Source organism: Eurosta solidaginis, chromosome 3, assembly GCF_040869045.1.
Source record: "Eurosta solidaginis isolate ZX-2024a chromosome 3, ASM4086904v1, whole genome shotgun sequence".
Lineage (NCBI taxonomy): Eukaryota > Metazoa > Arthropoda > Insecta > Diptera > Tephritidae > Eurosta > Eurosta solidaginis.
This window is the reverse complement of record NC_090321.1, coordinates 44,532,965-44,544,051: the sequence shown is the minus strand read 5'-3', so window position 1 is coordinate 44,544,051 and position 11,087 is coordinate 44,532,965. Positions and strand designations below refer to the sequence as shown.

The 11,087-nt window shown below is 41.4% G+C and overlaps 1 pseudogene; it reads right to left on the bottom strand.

Moving 5' to 3' along the window:
* Window positions 1–749: 749 nt before the first annotated feature.
* Window positions 750–11,087, bottom strand: part of LOC137246349 (GDP-Man:Man(3)GlcNAc(2)-PP-Dol alpha-1,2-mannosyltransferase-like) — a 104,119-nt pseudogene continuing 93,781 nt past the window's right edge.

The following is an 11,087-nucleotide window of genomic DNA, read 5'->3' as shown; positions in this document are numbered from 1 at the left end:
CACCTATTCGAATATAAAAAAAAAAATGCATTAGATATGCCGATGTGGGTATCAAACGAAAGGTATTTCACTCCGCATTACAATAGGGACATTTTTGAGTAGGGTTGCCATTTAGGGTTGGCACCTATTCGAAATTAAAAAAAAAATGTATGAGATATGCCGATATGGGTATCACACGAAAGGTATTTCACTCCACATTACAATATGGACATTTTTGAGTAGGGTTGCCATTTAGGGTTGCCATATATTCGAAATTAAAAAAAATTGCATGAGATATGCCGATATGGGTATCAAGCGAAAGATATTTCACTCCGCATTACAAGATGGACATTTTTGAGTAGGGTTGCCATTTAGGGTTGGGGTAGTTAGACGAAATAGTACTCTACTTACTCATAATCTATTAAAGCTTTAAAGGAGAACATTAAAGTTAAAAATCTTCGTAAAAAATCTAACAGATGATTCGACTTAATTTTCTTAATTTCACACACGCTAATAAAATTGAAATGCAATATCAAGGCACCGTATTTTTGGCAAATATGAAATTAATAATTGCAATTTCTCACAGATTACTATTGGAAAGATTTATCACCATAGCAAAAAGATATCTTACCATGGTAATTTGCTACCGTCGAACACTAGTTCAATTCAATTTGACGACATCTAACCATTTAACTACTTACAAACAGATGGAAGTTAGTTGACATTTAATTAAACTAACTGATAGTTGTCATTCGTGATATTTACAATAATAAAATTGTGAGACTTTCATAGTGTGTAACTAAAAAAATTTTTGAAATTAATAATTCTATTTTTAAGGAAATCAAATATTGGTAAGTAAAAATATATAATATATGTACATATAAAAAAAGTAGAGTTTGATTAATGATGACATGTGGAACAAATTATGTTATGCGGCATACTCGAAGATTGCCGAACAAAGCTCGGTCGCCCAGGTACTATACATTATGTAAATAACATTGCTTTTGGACGAACGCAAATAACAACGGTAATGCAACAGTTTTAGTGGAATTTTTAATATGAAATTTTTGAAAATTTAAAATCCTTTCATTAAATTTACACTATGTTTCATACTTAGTTCCCAACGTTTCATTTCATAGACTCTATACACTTTATAGTACACTCGTCTAACTTGTATCGACTTAAGCTCTTTGTGCTAATGACCATGGATTCTTCGCCCAAAAGCAATTACATCTCAAATCTTGTTCTTACATTCTACTTTCATATTTTGTTTCTTGCAACGCAAATCCATCAGTTACAATATTTAATTAATTAATTTATTATTCATTTGAAATATTTTGCGAAAAAAGTAAAGTAATTGTTTTTATTTGTAATGCAATTTTTTACTTTGTAGTTAATTGCAACTCGAAAAAAGTGTTATATACATTCATATACAATACATAAATTACAATATTACTATTTTTTAAATATTTTACTACTACAATAAATTAAAAAGTATGATTTTATTTTCGTTTGTATTTTTCTTTTTTTATTTTTTTTTATTTTCCTAATCAGACACATATTTACAAAGCGCAAAAAATCCTTTTTTGTTTACGCTTGTTTCAATTTAGCTGTTGTTGATTTGTTGGCAAACTATTACAAAAAAAAAAATTGGAGTTCTTTGTGTTTCAAATGTGACCGTCTGTGTGTAAACTTACCCTTAGCAAAACTGCAACACTGCACAAAAGTTTTGTTTTGAATTTATATTTCTTTCGATATTGTATTTTATGCCATTACAATATTTGCTTAACATTTTACCATTTTCTATGCAATTTTTCAACAAATTTTTAATTATTCATTTATAAATTTTGTTTGTGTTATCTTCAGATAATTACTTAAAAGCTTATAATATTAATGCTGCATTTTTTTTCTCTCTGTAATTTTGTTTATGGCAATCTTGATATATTTTCTTGAAATCTTAATTTTTTACTTTCCATGAATTTTGTTAATTTTATATTTTTGCTTTTTTTATTTACTTAGTGCTGTTTTTTTTTAATTCAAAATTGGGTTTTCAAACGTAGTTATTTAATAAAATGTTTTTAATAAATAAGTTTTTTTTAATCATACATATATATTCTACATTTTTGTTGTTGTTGTTGTGGTTGTTGTAAGGAAAATGTAGACAAAAACAAATTCTCTTATTTAGTTCCAATATCCTTGCGAATTTTATGTCCTCGGAATGAGGCTTGAATTTTAGTGGCCGCCTTATGCAACTCCGGATCACCGAGATCGATATCTAGCTCCTCAGCAACCTTTTTAGTGATTTCTTGTATGTCGACATCATTAGGCGCATCTGTGGTTACAACTTTACGTGTTAAATGGCGCGGAAGGCAGCCTGAATTTTCGCAGCGGCATCGCACAGTTCTAGAAGAAGAAGAGCGAAAGAAATATTCTATTAATAGAAGAAAAAAAGGCGCAACTTAAGGTAAGTAAAAGCTGAGGCATCATACAATTCAGAAGTGGAATATGTCATGCATTAATTGCTCTCAGTTATACAGATGGTAAAAAAAAGGAATCAGCTGAGTCAATAATATAAATATAGTTTAAAAAAACTGAAAAACCAGAACATATGCTGCCGTTGTAGTATCTGCAATCCACGTAGATATTTGAAGTTGATAGCACCGTAGCACAGGGGTTCGTGTCTCCGCTATTAAGCACAACTCGTTTCGTAACTAGCTACTTAACCACTTCAATAATTACCGCTAGATGGGACTAACTCTCCTTTGCGTATCAAGCTTAGGGAGTTACAAACAAGCCTAAATACAAGTGAAGCCACCCAATCCAAAAATTTAGATAGAAGTTTTTGTCAATTAGAAACAAATTTTTCTAAGCGAGTCGCACCTCGGCACTGACTTGGCAAACACTCCAGAGTGTATTTCTACCATGAAAATCTTGTCAGTGAAACTCATTGGCTTTGCAAATACCGCTCGGAGTCTACGAAAAAAATGTAGTTCCCGTCCAGAAAATTTGTAGGAAAAATTAAGGAAATATGGCGCAAATTTGAAGGAAAGGTCGATCTTAAATCTCATCGGAGTTTATCGCGCCTTGCATTTATTTATTTAAAATCCCACCTCTCGACAACCTGTTCAACAACTTATCTCAGCAAATGGTTTCGTTGAAGAATGTCCTATATCATAACTTGTTCCAAAAAGCTGGACATGAGCTCACTACATTTTCAGCTTATATAGCGCTGTTTTGCAAAAAGTTTTGAAAAAAGCGTTTTGTGAAAAATTAAGAATAAAATTTGAACTCCGTTTCCATTTTTGCTGTTTTTGAAACTTCGAAGACCTGAAATACCAAGCATAATATGCGATGGCACAAGTGGAGAGCTTACGTGGGCTCAATCGAGTTTGCAGGTCACGCTATTTTTGAGGAACAATGTGTTTTGTGACTGGGACAGTAATAGAAGAGCATACGATCTAAAACGCTATTATTAATATTAATAGTTGTAAACATCTCAGCCCAAAAGTACACCTTAAGCTGCCAAGTAAGGAAAAATGCAGCTTTAATATATTTTTAATTGACGCATGACGCGAACCGGCCATTAAAATTGTCGGAAAGAAAAAAAGGTAAAAAAATAAGAGCAGACTTTTCTTGTTTTCCAGTGTCACAGTTAAACACTCACCTACAAACTTAGGCCAAATTAATTTATATTTTAGGTTATAAAATCAAAACTTAAACAGTTTCACGTTTGTAGTGCCAAAAGTATAAATTTCAAACACGAAAAGCTTGAATACCACACTTACATCCGCACTAAAACTTTATAATTTTAACCAAAAGCTTAAAAACTTGGAACCATCACATCTTGCTACTATTACTACCAAGTATGTGTATTCATATGGCCCGCCCTTTACTGGGTTTATGTTACATTTTCTTGATAAAGGAATTTATTTCTACACTAGCCTTTACCCGCGGCCCCGTCCGCAAGGAGAAAATAAAATATATGTGCTATTCACGTTAGCCTGCTTATCAAGTTATCTGTTTAAAAATTATTTTTGTCTAATGTATTTTATTTTTGTAATTTAGTAAAAAAAGTGAACTAAATGAGAACATAAGCTGAAAGCCACGCTTTCATGAATAGTACAATACAGTTTTTTCGAATTAAAAAAATACATTTTGTTTTTAAATTAAATTAACTGATATGAAAGGGGTGAAAGAATTACTATTCATAGAACAAAGGAGTGAAACTACAATTAGTTAAAACTAAAGAGAATTTTTTAGATGAAAATAGAGTTGCTTTTTGGGGTATTTAGTTGGTTAAAATATTACAAAATGTGTAATTATAGTTATAACAGTTCGTTACACGATTCATTTAAAAAACTCAAAAATAGAACGAAAAAGTTGTGTTAGATTGAAGATAAAACATGCCGAATTTTAATTACGAATAATCAGCAGCAAATCCATGCCCATAAAAGCTCATAATTTAAAAAGGCATGTGTGCTGAACTACCGGTTGGGAAGAGACCTAAAATGATCCCGGAAGGGTCTCAAGATGATACTAAAATTCCAGGACAGATCCCGAAAATCATCCATAAATTAACCAGGAGGGGTCCCAAAATGATTCAGAAATGGTCCCGAAAAAGTCCCGAAATTACCCTTATGGGTTCCCGTACAGATCCCGAAAACCATCCAGAAATGATACCGAAAGGCTCCCCAAATCATCCCGTATTAGTCCCGAAAAAGTACAGGAATGGCCCCGACGGGATTCCTGACGGATCCCGAAAACCATCCAGAAATTATGCCGGAAGTGACACCAAATGATCCCGAAATGGACCCGACGGGAACCCGGATGGATCCCGAAAACCATACTGAAATGATGTCGGAAAATTTCCCAAATGATCCCGAAATAGCCCCGAAAAAGGCTCGAAATGATCCCGACGGGATCCCGGACGGATCCCGAAAACTATCCAGAAATGATGCCGGAAAGGTCCTCAAATGATCCCCTAATAGTCCCGAAATGACCCTGACGGGATGCCGGACGGATCCCGCAGACTATCCAGAAATGATGCCGAAAGGGTCCCCATTTGAGCGAGTATCAGTCGAGAAAAAGTCCCGAAGTGACCCCGACGGGATCACGAAAACTATCTAGAGATGATGGCGGAAGGTACCCCAAAATGATCCCGAAATAGTCCCGAAATGACCCCTACGGGATCCCAAACGAATCGCGAAAACCATCCAGAAACGATGCCGGAAAGGTCCCCAAATTATCCCCTAATAGTCCCAAAATTACCCTGCTGGGATCCCGAACGGATCCCGAAAACCATCCAGAAATGATGCCGAAAGGGTCTCCAAATGATCCCGAATTAGTCGAGAAAAAGTCCCGAAATGACCCCGACGGGATCCCGGACACATCCCGAAAACCATATAGAAATGATGCCGAAAAATATCCCAAATGATCTCGAAAAAGTGCAGAAATGACCCCGACGGGATCCCGAAAACCATCTAGAAATGATGCCGGAAGGTACCCCAAATAATCCCGAAAAAGTCGCGAAATGACCCCGACGGAATCCCGGACGAATCCCTAAAATAATCCAGAAATGATGCCGAAAGGGTCCCAAATAATCCCGTATTAGTCGAGCAAAGGTCCCGAAATGAACCCGTCGAGATCCCCGACGGATCCCGGAAACTATGCAGAAATGATGCCGGAAAGGTCTTCAAATGATCCCCTAATTGTCATGAAATTACCCTGACGGGATCCCGGACGGATCCCTAAAACCATCCAGAAATGATGCCATGAAATTACCCCGACGGTATCCCGAAAACCATCCAGAAATGATGACGGAAGGGACCCCAAAAAATCCCCAAAAAGTCACGAAATAACCCCGAAGGGATCCAGGACGGATACCGAAAACCATCCAGAAATGATGCCGGTAGGTACCCCAAATGATCCCGAAAAAATCCCGAAATGACCCCGGCAGGATCCCGGACGGATACCGAAAACCATCCAGATAGGATGCCGGAAAGGTCCTCAAATGATCCCCTAATAGTCCCGAAATTACCCTCACGGGATCCCGACAGATCCCGAAAACCATCCAGAATGATGCCGGAAGGGACGCCAAATGATCCCGAAAAAGTCCCAAAATGACCTCGACGGGATCCCGGACGAATACCGAAAACCATCCAGAAATGATGCCGGAAGGGATCCCAAATGATCCCGAAAAAGTCCCAAAATGACCCCGACGGAATCCCGGACGGATACCGAAAACCATCCAGAAATGATGCCGGTAGGTACCCCAAATGACCCCGAAAAAATCCCGAAATGACCCCGGCAGGACCCCGGACGGATACCGAAAACCATCCAGATAGGATGCCGGGAAGGTCCTCAAATGATCCCCTAATAGTCCCGAAATTACCCTTACGGGATCCCGACAGATCCCGAAAACCATCCAGAATGATGCCGGAAGGGACGCCAAATGATCCCGAAAAAGTCCCAAAATGACCTCGACGGAATCCCGGACGAATACCGAAAACCATACAGAAATTATGCCGGAAGGGATCCCAAATGATCGCGAAAAAGTCCCAAAATGACCCCGACGGGATCCCGGACGAATCCCGAAAACCATCCAGAAACGATGCCGGAAAGGTCCCCAAATTATCCCCTAATAGTCCCAAAATTACCCTGCTGGGATCCCGAACGGATCCCGAAAACCATCCAGAAATGATGCCGAAAGGGTCTCCAAATGATCCCGAATTAGTCGAGAAAAAGTCCCGAAATGACCCCGACGGGATCCCGGACACATCCCGAAAACCATATAGAAATGATGCCGAAAAATATCCCAAATGATCTCGAAAAAGTGCAGAAATGACCCCGACGGGATCCCGAAAACCATCTAGAAATGATGCCGGAAGGTACCCCAAATGATCCCGAAAAAGTCGCGAAATGACCCCGACGGAATCCCGGACGAATCCCTAAAATAATCCAGAAATGATGCCGAAAGGGTCCCAAATAATCCCGTATTAGTCGAGCAAAGGTCCCGAAATGAACCCGTCGAGATCCCCGACGGATCCCGGAAACTATGCAGAAATGATGCCGGAAAGGTCTTCAAATGATCCCCTAATTGTCATGAAATTACCCTGACGGGATCCCGGACGGATCCCTAAAACCATCCAGAAATGATGCCATGAAATTACCCCGACGGTATCCCGAAAACCATCCAGAAATGATGACGGAAGGGACCCCAAAAAATCCCCAAAAAGTCACGAAATAACCCCGAAGGGATCCAGGACGGATACCGAAAACCATCCAGAAATGATGCCGGTAGGTACCCCAAATGATCCCGAAAAAATCCCGAAATGACCCCGGCAGGATCCCGGACGGATACCGAAAACCATCCAGATAGGATGCCGGAAAGGTCCTCAAATGATCCCCTAATAGTCCCGAAATTACCCTCACGGGATCCCGACAGATCCCGAAAACCATCCAGAATGATGCCGGAAGGGACGCCAAATGATCCCGAAAAAGTCCCAAAATGACCTCGACGGGATCCCGGACGAATACCGAAAACCATCCAGAAATGATGCCGGAAGGGATCCCAAATGATCCCGAAAAAGTCCCAAAATGACCCCGACGGAATCCCGGACGGATACCGAAAACCATCCAGAAATGATGCCGGTAGGTACCCCAAATGACCCCGAAAAAATCCCGAAATGACCCCGGCAGGATCCCGGACGGATACCGAAAACCATCCAGATAGGATGCCGGGAAGGTCCTCAAATGATCCCCTAATAGTCCCGAAATTACCCTTACGGGATCCCGACAGATCCCGAAAACCATCCAGAATGATGCCGGAAGGGACGCCAAATGATCCCGAAAAAGTCCCAAAATGACCTCGACGGAATCCCGGACGAATACCGAAATCCATACAGAAATTATGCCGGAAGGGATCCCAAATGATCGCGAAAAAGTCCCAAAATGACCCCGACGGGATCCCGGACGAATCCCGAAAACCATCCAGAAATGATGCCGGAAGGGAACCCAAATGATCCCGAAAAAGTTCCAAAATGACCCCGACGGGATCCCGAAAACCATCCAGAAATGATGACGGAAGGGACCCCAAAAAATCCCCTAAGAGTCCCGAAATGATCCCGCGCGGATCCCGGACGGATCCCGAAAACCATCCAGTAACGATGCGGAAAGGGTCCCCAAATAATCCCGTATTAGTAGAGAAAAAGTCCCGAAATAACCAAGACGGGATCCCCGACAGATACCGAAATCCATCCAGAAATGAAGCTGGAAGGGACCCTAAATGATCCCGTATTAGTCGAGAAAAAGTCCCGAAATGACCCCGACGGTATCTCGGACGAACCCCGGAAACTATGCAGAAATGATCCCGAAATAGTCCCGAAATGACCTCGTCGAGATCCCCGACGGATCCCGGAAACTATGCAGAAATGATGCCGGAAAGGTCTTCAAATGATCCCCTAATTGTCCCGAAATTACCCTCTCGGGATCCCGGACGGATACCGAAATCCATCCAGAAATGATGCCGAAAGGGTCCCCAAATGATCCCGTATTAGTCGAGAAAAAGTCCCGAAATGACCCCGACGGTATCTCGGATGAACCCCGGAAACTATGCAGAAATTATCCCGATATGACCCCGTCGAGATCCCCGACGGATCCCGGAAACTATGCAGAAATGATGCCCCAAAGGTCGTCAAATGATCTCTCAATAGTCCCGAAATTATCCCCGACGAATCCCGGAAGCTATGCAGAAATGATGCCGGAAAGGTCTTCAAATGATCCCCTAATTGTCCCGAAATTACCCTCTCGGGATCCCGGACGAATACCGAAAGCCATCCAGAAATGATGCCGAAAGGTTCCCCAAATGATCCCGTATTAGTCGACAAAAAGTCCCGAAATGACCCCGAAGGTATCTCGGATGAACCCCGGAAACTATGCAGAAATGATCCCGAAATGACCCTGTCGAGATCCCCGACGGATCCCGGAAACTATGCAGAAATGATGCCGGAAAGGTCTTCAAATGATCCCATAATAGTCCCGAAATGATCCCGAACGGATCCAGAAAACCATCCAGAAATGATACCGGAAGGGACCCCAAATGATCCCGAAAAAGTCGCGAAATGACCCCGACGGGATCCCGGGCGGATCCCGAAAACCATCCAGAAATAATGGCGGAAGGGACCCAAAATGACCCCGAAAAAGTCCCGTAATGATCCCGGAAACCATCAAGAATTTATCTCTCAAAGGTACGCAAATGATCCCGAAAATACCCCGACTGGATGCCGAACGGATCCCGAAACCCATCCAGAAATGTTGCCGGAAAGGTCCCTAAATGTTCGCGAAAAAGTCCCGAAATGATCCCGGAATAGTCCCGAAAATATCCCAAAATAACCCCGACGGGATCCCGGACGGATCCCGAAAACTATACAGAAATGATCCCGGAAGGGTCCCAAAATTATCCCGAAATAGTACCGAAAAAGTCCCGAAATGACCCCGGCGGGATCCCGAACGCATCCCGAAAACCATCCAAAATGATCCCGGAAGGGTCTCGAAATGACCCCAACGGGATTACAAATAAGGCGAAGCTAATTGTAGAACCATATTTAAAAAGGCAGCAGGCGCGTTGGATCGAATGAAGAGTTACAAAGAAACATACAGGTAAAGCTAATAAAAGCGTGCTAATAAAAACAGTTGATGGAGGTCGGATGGCGGGAAGAGAAGTACCGCTGTTCGTTTTTCCAAAATTGTTTAGATATCGATCTGTATGTGCCAGATACCAAAAACTATTGATTTAGGAGAAAATTTATATTGAGTTATAACGATTTATAGATTTTACACCAGAGGGGTAGAAAGGGGGGGAGCGGAGGGTGTCACTGCTCACTTTGTAAGCCCTCGACTTATTTGACCCCTTGAGTCTGTGATATTGGTGAAGTCCAGTATACGTAAATTTATTATGTGTAAAAATTAGTAAAAAGTAATTGCTCGAAGGGGTCGTGGGAACCCCACCCCTCTTTCCATGTTGGAAAAAAATTTTGCTGGTAGATTACTGTCTGTGTCCAAATTTAATCAAAATGCGTGTAGCCGTTCTGGCGTGATTCAGTCGCAAAGACTAAAAAATATAATAATTAAATTATAACTGTTCGTAGGGGGCGGGGACATCCCCCCTTTTGAAAAATATATAGCTAGTAGATCCTTCTAGGCTATTGGCTATATGTGTGCCAAACTTCATCCAAATCCGTGCAGCCATTCTTGCGTGATTGAGTCACAAAGACAAACGTCTGGACAAACATCCAAACATCCAAACATCCAAACTTTGCCATTTATAATATATAAAATACTAGCCTTTACCCGCGGCCCCGTCCGCAAGGAGAAATTTAAATATATGGGCTATTCGCGTTTTCTGTCTAATGCATTTTATTTTTCTAATTGAGTAAAAAAAAAGAACTAAATGAGCTGATAACCTGACAGGATCCCAAATGATCCCGAAATTATCCAGAAAAAGCTACGAAATTACCCCCACGCTATCGCGGACGGATCCCGAAAACCATCCAGAAATGCCCCGAAAGGGTCTCCAAAAGTTCCCCGAATAGTCTCAAAAAAACCCGAGATGACAGCGACACGATTCTAGACGTATCCAGAGAACCACACAGAAATGATCCCTGATGGTGTTCCAAAATGATCCCGAAAAGGTTCCGAAATGACCCTGACGGACTCCCGGGCGGATTTAAAAAACCATCCAGAAAATATCCAGGAAGGGGCCAAAATTATCCCGACATACTCCAGAAAAAGTTCCGAAATGGCTCCGAGGGGATCCACGACGGATCGCGAAAACCATAGAGAAATGATTCCGGAAGGATCCCAAAATAGTCCGGAAATGACCCAGATGGGATCCCGCACAGATCCAGAAATGATCCCGGAAGGGTGCAAAAACTATCCCGGAAAAGTAACAAAAAATGCCGAAATGGCTCCTACGGCATCCCGGACGGATCCAGAAATGATCTCGGAAGCGTCCCCAAATTATCCCAAAATGGTCCCGAAATGACCCTGATGGATACGGCAAACCATCAAGAAATTATGCTGAAAGGGTCCCAAAATGATCCCGAAATAAT